The sequence below is a fragment of the Podarcis cretensis genome (genome assembly GCF_951804945.1).
Source record: "Podarcis cretensis genome assembly, chromosome: 4".
NCBI lineage: Eukaryota > Metazoa > Chordata > Lepidosauria > Squamata > Lacertidae > Podarcis > Podarcis cretensis.
The window spans coordinates 1,534,802-1,545,261 of NC_137173.1; the positions used below are offsets into that span (position 1 = coordinate 1,534,802).

General features: G+C 48.1%; 1 long non-coding RNA gene across 1 annotated transcript; it reads right to left on the bottom strand.

The window, feature by feature from the left end:
• Positions 1–56: 56 nt before the first annotated feature.
• On the bottom strand, positions 57–2,298 carry LOC307215149. Its single transcript, XR_013838321.1, has 3 exons — positions 2,217–2,298; positions 1,911–2,086; positions 57–310 (listed from the first exon to the last, which is right to left on the bottom strand). It is a non-coding gene; the product is annotated as an uncharacterized lncRNA (long non-coding RNA).
• Positions 2,299–10,460: the final 8,162 nt, after the last annotated feature.

Here is a 10,460-nt window from a genome sequence, read left to right on the forward strand (position 1 = left end):
CATGGGGGGGGGATCAGTCCGCCATGAGAATTGAGGACACAGGAAACCAGGTCATAATGCAGAGGGAGGATTTATTAGAGGGTCAAGCATCACATGGGGGCAAGAAGGGGTGGCCCCCACCCCACCCGGTGGGTGGTGAGATCAGTAGGAGCTAGCCACTTCTCCCTGGGGGTGTCTCAGTGGGACCGGCGGGCCAGCGCATGAGCCATCACCCCAACCAGCTTGTGGAAGGCATGGGGGCAAGCAGGGGTGAATTTCTGTCTAATGGGGGGAGGAGTAGCTGGATGATGATGATGATGTTGCCCAGGAGCTGGAAGAGAAAAAAGAGGGTGACTCCTTCTGCCAGGGGACCCATGTGTTGGACACCCTCTCCCCACAACAGATCCCACAACAGATTCAACAGATTGAGACTGAAACCTGACAAGACAGAAGCACTGCTTAGGGTGGACTTTGGGCAGGTGGGTGTGGGGAACTCCCTGGTCCTGAATGGGGTAACTGTGCCCCTGAAGGACCAGGTGCACACCCTGGGAGTAATTTTGGACTCTCAGCTGTCCATAGAAGTGCGGGTCAATTCTGTGTCTACCAGCTCCGTCTGGTACACAGCATGAGACCCTCCCTGCCTACTGTAGGGGTGCAAATATCCAGAGTGTGGGGTCAGGTGGGATTACTATGAGGAATTATAAAATATGCATCAAGCCGTTGTGTCCACGATGAATGCATTGCACTGACTGGGTTTGATTCATTGACAATAATTTCTGACCAAATCCCACAACCTTCTGCACCTCTGGCCATTTCCTCTACTGCCCATCTCTCTTGCTTGTCAAGTCACATACACAGTCCAGTTGCTTTGCCAGGCATGCATCCTGGGCCATAAAGATAGAGGGCAAGCTTCTTTGAAGTAGCTCTTCTGATATGTTAATCTTAGGGCCAGGAAACAGGTCTCACACAAAGGTGAGAATGATCGCTGTCCTCCTGACCATCCTTCTTCTCATGTGTATTGATTGTTTATGACCTCCAGGGTTGCTGAATGCACTCCTTTGTAGTTTTCATTCATTTACCCAAAAGTATGCATGCCTAACTAGTGTTTGTAGTTTAACTTTGTCCCTACTTGGGTTTGTTGAAATGCTCAGAAGAAATCTGATTGGTTCTTGCGAACACTCTGTAAAAAGCTCTTTTGTGAATAAAACGACCTGGTCCAGGGGCTGGAGGCACACACACAGAGAGAGATTATTATACACACCCTTCCCAGAGTCTTGCTGGTTCAAGTCTCTGTGTGTATTCTTATTAATCAGAGTTTAATCCTTCCTTTACTTTGGGAACGCCTCAGTGGACTGTCTGGCCAGAGTGGTCCATGCTCTGGTTATCTCCCGCTTGGACTACTGAAATGCCCCCCATGTGGGGCTACTTTTGAAGGTGACCCGGAAACTGCAACTAATCCAGAATGCGGCAACTAGACTGGTGACTGGGAGCGGCCGCTAAGACCACCGAGCACAATTCAAAGTTTTGGTGTTGACCTTGAAAGCCCTAAAAGGCCTCAGCCCTGTATACCCAAAGGAGGGTCTCCACCCCCATTGTTCAGCCCAAACCCTGAGGTCCAGCTCCCTTCTGGCAGTTCCCTCACTGTGAGAGGTGAGGTTACAGGGAACCAGGCAGAGGGCCTTCTTGGTTGTGGCCCCTGCCCTGTGGAATGCCCTCCCACCAGATGTCAAGGAAATAAACAACTAACTGAAATCTAAAGGCAACCATGTATCAGAAATTTTTTAATGTCAAATGTTTTACCATGTTTTATGTCCTGTAAGCCACCCAGAGTGACACACACACACACACACACACACAAACACACACACACACACGGCACCCCCAGTCCCCCCCTCACCAGGCATCCCCTTGGGGTGGGGGAGCAGCCTCACCATGAAGTTGACAGGGTCCATGTGGAGCTTGTCGCAGAGCAGTTCACGCAGCTCGGAAAAAGCCTCCTGGACCTTGTGCAAAGAGGGCTGGAGAGGATCCTAATGAGAGGTCAGGGCTGGAGAGGTTCCCGAAGTTAGCAAAGAGCCTCTGGCACCAGGGGTAGACCACCAGTGTGCTGTAGAGAAGGAACAAAGGAAGGAAGGAAGGAAGGAAAAAGGGAGAGGCATGGATGGTTATTATCCAGGTGGAAAGAGGAGCTCCTACCCAACCTGCCTAGAGAGGCAACCACCCCTGGCCTTACTCACCAAGGGAATCCCCACCCAAGGCTGGCTGTGGGCTGGGAGCTTTTCTCGGCTGCTGGAGAAAACCTTCTGGGCTGAGCTGGAGCTTCTTCCAGGGCTGGAGCCTTTTATACCCTGCGCCAAAGCTCCTCCTCCTGGATTTACAGAAGCCGACCTGGATTCTGATTTGATCTAAGAATGCTGTGATTTTCCTTAAGACATCCCTGTTTTCCCCTGAGAAATCTTGGAGGCTATGGAGTAATGCCACCCCTGTGCCAAGGAGACAAGCAAGTATAAAGGCTTTAGAAGACATCTGAAGGCAGCCCCAAAGGAGCGTCTCCACCCCATCGCTCAGCCCAGACACTGAGGTCCTCCTTCTCCGGTGATTCAGCTACAGGGTACCAGGCAAAGGGCCTTCTTAGCAGTGGCTCCCTCCCTGTGGAAAGACGTCAGATGTCAACCTGGGTGGCCTGAAAGACGGACTAGGCAGATTCATGGAGGAGAAGCTCTAATGGCTCCTAGTCCGGCTGGCTCTGCTCTCCCTCCACCATCAGAGGCAGCGATGCTTCTGGATCTCACTTGCAGGAAACGGCGTCAAGGGAGAGGCTCTGGGGCTCCAATCCAGCTTGCCCATTGGGGTCCATAGTTGGCCATTGGGAGAAGAGGATCCTAGACTCGATGGGTCCCCTTTGGCCTGACCCAGAAGGCTCTGTCATTCCCAAACTTAAGGAACCTTGGGAAATAGAGTTCCATGAGGGAGCACTAGGAATTTCCAACAGAACTTTCAGCAGACATTATAGAACTTCAAATCCCCAGAATTCTGCAATTGTTTGTTCAACTATTTTCATGCCAAGAAAACTTGGTTGTGTGTATCAGAGGCAGCAATGCTTCTGAATCCCATGTGTGTATTTGCCCAGACTGATTCAGGTGACCTTTCAAGGGGCGCAGAATCATCTTTCTCCTGAGAAACAGCTGCCTGTGGCCTCAACTTTTCTGGCTATATGAGTTTGGGTCACTTTAGTAGTCTACATATCCATCTTCGCTCCTGTTCTCTTTTGTAGCACCTGTTCTGCTTCAAAGCCCATATTTTGAATGAAGCTCTTGCTCAGGGAGGGGGAACCTAAGGTCTTCTCTTCCAGATGTGGCCTGACTCTGCTTCCCATTGGCAGGCAGTGGGCTCCCAATCCCTGCCCTTGTTGAACCTCCCTGTCTTCCTACCCCTGCCGCTTCCAACTCTCCCTCTGCTGTTCTCTCCCCACGCTGTCAAACCTGAATGTGAGCTCCCTGGGGCAGAGTCCTGTCCTACATTCCAATTGATAAATGGTGAAATAATAATAATCATCTGAAAGTGCAATTAATTATCCTCAATCGACTCAATTATCCTCAAGCGAATGCAACTCTCTTTGCAATGCTTTCTTGGGCCCTGGTACAGATCAGGGCATGTGGCCAGGATTGCCCAGGGCCACCCGTGTCATTGGGAGTGAGGTGGCTGCTTCAGGGGCAGATGCTGGGCTGGAGGACACAGTGGTGAGGCATCGTAGGACAAACACAGCCTGCCACCCCCAAGCTGGCTTGCTGCCTTCAGGTGCAGGAGAGAACATTGTCCCATCTCCAGCACTGAAGACAAAGATTCAGCTTCCAGATGAATCACGGGAGCTGCAGTTTGTTAAGTATTGTGGCTCTTTGAGGGGTTAACTACACTTCCCAGCAGTCTTTGGGGGAAATCATGTGCTTTCACTGTACGTTGAGAACAGAGCCTTAGAAGATTTGGGTTTCCCCATCCTTGCTGAGGGTGGGGACAAAACCCATCACCCTCATGCCCTGGCTGACCACCATCAGTGACAGAGCACTGGGCTAAATGGATCTTGGTCCAATCTGACAGGGCAGTTTCAAATTTCCCAGGAACTCGCCTTAATGCTCTGCCAGAGGTATCTATTTTTCTGTGTTGGGAGTTACCTGTGAGTAAAAAGGTAGAGGTAAAGGGACCCGTGACCTTAAGGTCCAGTGGTGGCCGAATCTGAGGTTGTGGCACTCATCTCGCTTTATTGGCCGAGGCAGCTGACATACAGCTTCTGGGTCATGTGGCCAGCATGACTAAGCCACTTCTGGCGAACCAGAGTCACGCACGGAAACACAGTTTACCTTCCAGCCGGAGCGGTACCTATTTATCTACTTGCACTTTGACGTGCTTTCGAACTGCTGGGTTGGCAGGAGCAGGGACCGAGCAATGGGATCTCACCCCGTTGCGGGGATTCGAACCGCCGACCTTCTGATCGGCAAGTCCGACCCACAGCACCACCTGCATCCCAATTTCTGTGAGTAAGACCCATCAAATTCAAGAAGACACCCCTCTAGCTAGACACGCCGAGAACTGCGCTGTTACTTGTTGCCCTTAAATCCCATTTATATTGGCCATGATTAATTTGATTTTGATGAGTTCTAAGCTCAACAAACTTGGTTTGGATTCCACTGTATGTTCTTATCTATCAGATGGGAATAATAGGGACTTCCTTTGAAGGACTGTGCTAGATTATTCATTGCTAACCATCAGGCAGCATTTCTGGGCTTCTCAGAGGTGCCTAATACATTGCCCCCTTATGCTCCTGATGAGCTTTGCAAGTTGCAGCGCCATTAAGAAAGGCCATGCTAGTCCGCCATGACAAGTGCTGCTAGAGAAAGCAGAGATGGAAGGGGGTGTCCTTTGCGGAGTGTGAAGTATTCACCCAGCACACGCTTGAGCTCATGGGGAAAGAACACATGCCCCCCCCCCCCCGACCGTGGCTGAATTCATTCCCAACAACCCAAAGGACAGGCTGTCCCTCAGACGGCACCCAGTGGACAACTGAGCAGATCTCCCACTGAAGATTCATCCTTGCTACCAACCTTGGGGCGTGTAAAAGTGTAAAAGTGTTGCCCGATAATAAATGTTGGAAATGTAAAGAGACTGAAGGTACATTCTTTCACCTTTGGTGGACATGCCCAAGGATTAAGACATTCTGGGAGATGATTTATAACGAAATGAAAAAGGTATGTAAATATACCTTCCTGAAGAAACCAGAGGCCTTTCTCCTGGGCATGGTCGGCCAATTGGTGCCAAAGAAGGATAGAACTTTTTTTATGTATGCAACAACAGCAGCAAGAATACTCATTGCGAAGTATTGGAAGACACAAGATTTACCCACCCGGGAAGAATGGCAGATGAAGTTGATGGACTATATGGAACTGGCGGAAATGACTGGCAGAATCCGAGACCAGGGAGAAGAGTCGGTGGAAGAAGACTGGAAAAAGATTAAAGACTATTTACAGAAATACTATAAAATTAATGAATGTTAGAAAAATGTTAGAATGAAATTATATGGCTTCAGTAGAAATGTTATAAGGAACCAAATATAAACAGATTAATAGAGCATTAAAGGAAAAAATAAGGTTAGAATGTGTTAAGATAATTATAGGATAGAAAACAGAGGAAGATGGAAAGGAATTGCTGAAACAATTAACAGAAGTGGAATACAAAAAGGGAGGTGTGAGGAGGTCGTTGAAATAAGTGAATGAAAGATAAGATATTGAAATTGTTTGATGTGTTTTAAACTGTTTTTGCTTTGTTTTGTTAGTTTAATGTGTTTGTGTTATGTAGTGTTTTTGTATTGTATTGTATTGTTCATTTTTTTTCCTCTTTGTTGTTTGTAGTGTTTAAATTGTTGGAAAACTAATAAATATTATTTTCAAAATAAATAAATAAATAAAAGTGTAAAAGTGTCAGTGGTCTCTTAACAGAAATCTAAATTCAAGAAACCTACGGCACCCAAGTTTATTTAGTGCAAGGAGCAGAAGTGATTTGCAGGTGATTTAAGTTTCTGGTGTTGATGCGATCGTAATTCCTTGGCAAAAGCAAATGAAAACATTAGTGGAGTAACTGGTGCATTGCAAGGCAGAAAAGACCCTCAATGTTGATATGAAAAGCACTTGCGTTGGGTTTCTATGTCCTGTTGCTACCTGTTGCTACCTGGTTATTTGACATGTTGCTACCTGGTTATTTGACTGACCAGTTCCCAGATGCAGGGCTGGGGAAAGTTCTGAACAAAACAAAACCAGAAACACTTTCCTGTGAGAGAACAGCACCAAAGGTCTTGCGCATGATCAGGGCCTGAAAACTGCCCGTCCATCAGCTGCCTTGCTCTCCTGGCAGAGGGAATTGCTAGCCTGATGGACGGCCCTCTTGTCATCAGAGAAATGCTGGAGGGTATGTGATCCTGGCTGCTGAAGATGGCTGGAAGGTCGTTTGTCCCGTCAGCTGGATGAGCTGATCTGCAGAGCCAAGAGGGGCTCTCTGGGCCGTCTATAACTGAGGATCTGGGCTTGAGTTCCCCAACTGAAGCGGAAGGTAAGCTAGAGCAGTTGCTCTTTTGCTCAGCCTGTTACATACATCAGCAGTCGGTCTACGAGCATTTAGGAAAAGATGCTGCGATTACTGAGACCCAGCATAGGTTTCCCCAAAATAAGTCAGCCAGACCAATCTGATTTCTTTCTTTCTTTCTTTTTTCTCTTCTTGGACGGAGTTACAAACTTGGTAAATTAGGGGAATGCTGTGGACATAGTGTATCTTGAATTCAGTGAGGCTTTTGACAAAATCCCCCATGATATTCTAGCGAGGAAGCTGTTAAAATGGAGGTTGAACAAGGTAACTATTTGGTGGATTTGTAGCTGGTTGACTGACCGAACCCAAAGAGGACTCCTTAATGGTTCCTCATCAACCTGGGGAGAAGTGATAAGTGATGTGCGCAGTGTGCTGTCCTGGGTCTGTCGTTGTTTGACGTCTTTATAAAGGACTTGGATGAAAGAATTGAGGGGGTGCTCATCCAATTTGCAGTTGAAACCAAACTGGAAATCGTAGCTAATGCCGCAGAAGACACAATCAGGATTCAAAATGACCTCAGCAGTCAACCAAAAACTCTTTCAGATCAAAATGCAATTTTGTGTGAAATTATAGGAATAGACTATTCGTTGGAGATTGAATGCGAATTTATTAGATGATCAAGAAATATATGAAAAAGCACAATAAACTTTAAAAGACTATTTTATGCCTAATTGGAATGGAGAAATAAAAATCAATGTAATGTGGGGGAGACCTGGCTTACTAGCAGTACATGTGAAAAGGATCTAGGGGTCTTGGTGGACCACAATGTCACGGCTAAAATGGCCACTGTTTCTTTAATGCGAATAAAGCTGGGTCAGCATGACTCAGCGGCTTGCAGCAGGTTGTATATATATATATATATATTGAGAAATGTTAGTTTGGTGCTGAGGCTGGTGTTTGGGTTGGTTGGTTGGTTAGTGCTGGTGTGTATAGTTATTCAGTCATGTTTTGCACAAGGACTTTTAAGAATAAAACTCTGCAAGGATATTCTCGTGGACTCTTTTATACAGACAAGGGTCCAAGGACCAGGCTGAAGAGACAAAGGGAGGTCAGAACCCTTTCCTTCTTTTTTTTGCTTTTTACTAACACTGACACACAAGCTCAACATGAGTCCACACTGTGATGCAGCAGCAAAAAAAGGGAATACTATTCTAGTCTTGTGATTTTATCCTGTGAACCGCCTGAGACCTGCGGGTATAGGGTGGCCTACAAATTTTGATGATGATGATGATGATGATGATGATTCAATCCTAACATGGCGCCTTGTAGCTGCCTCTCCTCTCCACTGAGAGCTCCCCTTGCTTTCTTCACAGGGTGGAACAGGAGCTGCTCAGGCATCCCTTTCTGGAAGGCTTTGGTGCACGGTCCCTGCTCCGGGGTCCTGATCCTGCAGCCTCTTCTCTTCACCACTTTGCAAATCTGCCCAGCCTCCTGCTGAGTCAGGCCTGGCTCCCCCTCATAGCTCCGGCTGCAAGAGGCCGACCTGTTGCTCAGGAGGAGGTGAAAATGACTCTGCTGCAGATCACCCAAGCAGCAGCAATTCTGACACAGCAAAAATACACTTTCGCCCAGCGAGCTTTGGAATTAAAGGAGCATAACTCAGTCTGGAGGAGCATCGCTGGTTGTTGGCGAGACTCGTTTGACAACAGAGAGAAACTGAACCTTTCGTGTCCTCAGGCCAGTGGAACTCTCTGCCACTGGAGACTCTGGGGGCGCCTTCCATGCAAAGCTTTAGTTGCCTGCTGAAAACATTTCTATTCCTCCCGGACTGTGCAGGCAATTAAGAACGCATCCTTTTGCAAATGGTTAATCGATGTTTGTTGTTCACTTTTTCAAAGGTTAAACAGGTATTATTTCTTTACTGATGTAAATCTCTTGGATATAGTTTTGTATGACACAGTGGTGTACAAATATTTTTATAAATGAATATGAAATGTTTTTATAAATACATGTGAATGAAGGAAATAAACAAATGAGGAGAGCTGGGCCAACCAGATGTCCAACGGAAGCCCCCCCTCCCCCAGCCCCCCTCCCGTGCTTTGCTCTCCCCTCCCCCAGTCACAGGCACTCAGTGGCTCAGAGCATATCCCCTCAACTGTGCCAGAACAAACGGGACATCTCATTTTTCCCTGCGTGAGCATGGCAGTCATTTGGGGGCCCCTGCTCTCACGCGATTTTGGAATGCAATCTCCCCTCAAAAAAGCACATTGGGGAGCCAGGGAACTTGTGTGGGTCACGTGATTCATGCAGGAGTGCGGCCCCAGAAGATGGGGTCCCGCTTTTCCTCCCTGTGGCATTTGACAGTGTGCCATGGGCTGCCTTAAAGGAGCCTGGTAGCCACTGTGCCCAAGGGCCACGGAAAGGTCGTCTTCTGCTGCTGTGAATGTAATATCTTATTCTGAAATATTGTTTGAGTTTGGGGTGGGTGGCTTAGCCAGTAGGATGCTGGAGCGAGTCCCTTCTCATTCCTGGACCCAGCAAGGGTTGAAATCCTTTGCTGAAGGAGCCAGGCAGCTTTCTGGGCCAGCGAATGGCCTGAGGGCGCAAGGAAGGCGCTTGCTCTGCGCCCGAGGACACCTGGCTGGCAGTCAGAAGGACAAAAGCCACAGGGGGAGCGGCTGCTTCCAAGCCTGGGACAGGGGGGGGGGAGAACCTCGCCTCTTCTTCATCTGGGAGAAAGGGATTTCCATCAAGTTAATCATGTTAATCATGGCCAATATAAAAGGGATTTAAGAGCAACAAGTAACAGCGCAGTTCTCGGCGTGTCTAGCTAGAGGGATATCTTCTTGAATTTGAAGGGTCTTACTCACAGGTAACTCCCATCACAGAGAAGTAGATACCTCTATCAGGGCTTTAATGCGAGTTCCTGGGAAATTTGAAACTGCCCTGTCAGATTGGACCAAGCTCCATTTAGCCCAGTGCTCTGTCACTGATGGTGGTCAGCCAGGGCATGAGGGTGATGGGTTTTGTCCCCACCCTCAGCAAGGATGGGGAAACCCAAATCTTCTAAGGCTCTGTTCTCAACGTACAGTGAAAGCACATGATTTCCCCCAAAGACTGCTGGGAAGTGTAGTTAACCCCTCAAAGAGCCACAATACTTAACAAACTGCAGCTCCCGTGATTCATCTGGAAGCTGAATCTTTGTCTTCAGTGCTGGAGATGGGACAATGTTCTCTCCTGCACCTGAAGGCAGCAAGCCAGCTTGGGGGTGGTAGGCTGTGTTTGTCCTACGATGCCTCACCACTGTGTCCTCCAGCCCAGCATCTGCCCCTGAAGCAGCCACCTCACTCCCAATGACACGGGTGGCCCTGGGCAATCCTGGCCACATGCCGTGATCTCTACCAGGGCCCAAGGAAAGCATTGCAAACAGAGTTGCAATTGCGTGTCTCTTGAGGATAATTGAGCCCATTGAAGATAATTAATTGCACTTAAAGATGATGATTATTATTTTACCATGTATCAATTGAGGGCCCTTGTAATGTAGGACAGGACTCTACACCAGGGAGCTCACATTCAGGTTTGACAACGTGGGGAGAGAAAAGCAGAGGGAGAGTTGGAAGCGGCAGGGGTAAGAAGACAGGGAGGTTCAACAAGGGCAGGGATTGGGAGCCCACTGCCTGCCAATGGGAAGCAGAGTCAGACCACATCTGGAAGACCTCAGGTTCCCCATCCCTGAGCAAGAGCTTCGCTCAGAATATGGGCTTTGAAGCAGAACAGGTGTACAAAAGGGGACAGGAATGACGAAAGAATTGAGGACTTCTAATGTAACCCAAAGTCGTACAGCCAGAAAAGTTGAGGTCCCAGGCAGGTGTTTCTCAGGAGAAAGATGATTCTGCGCCCCTTGAAAGGTCCCC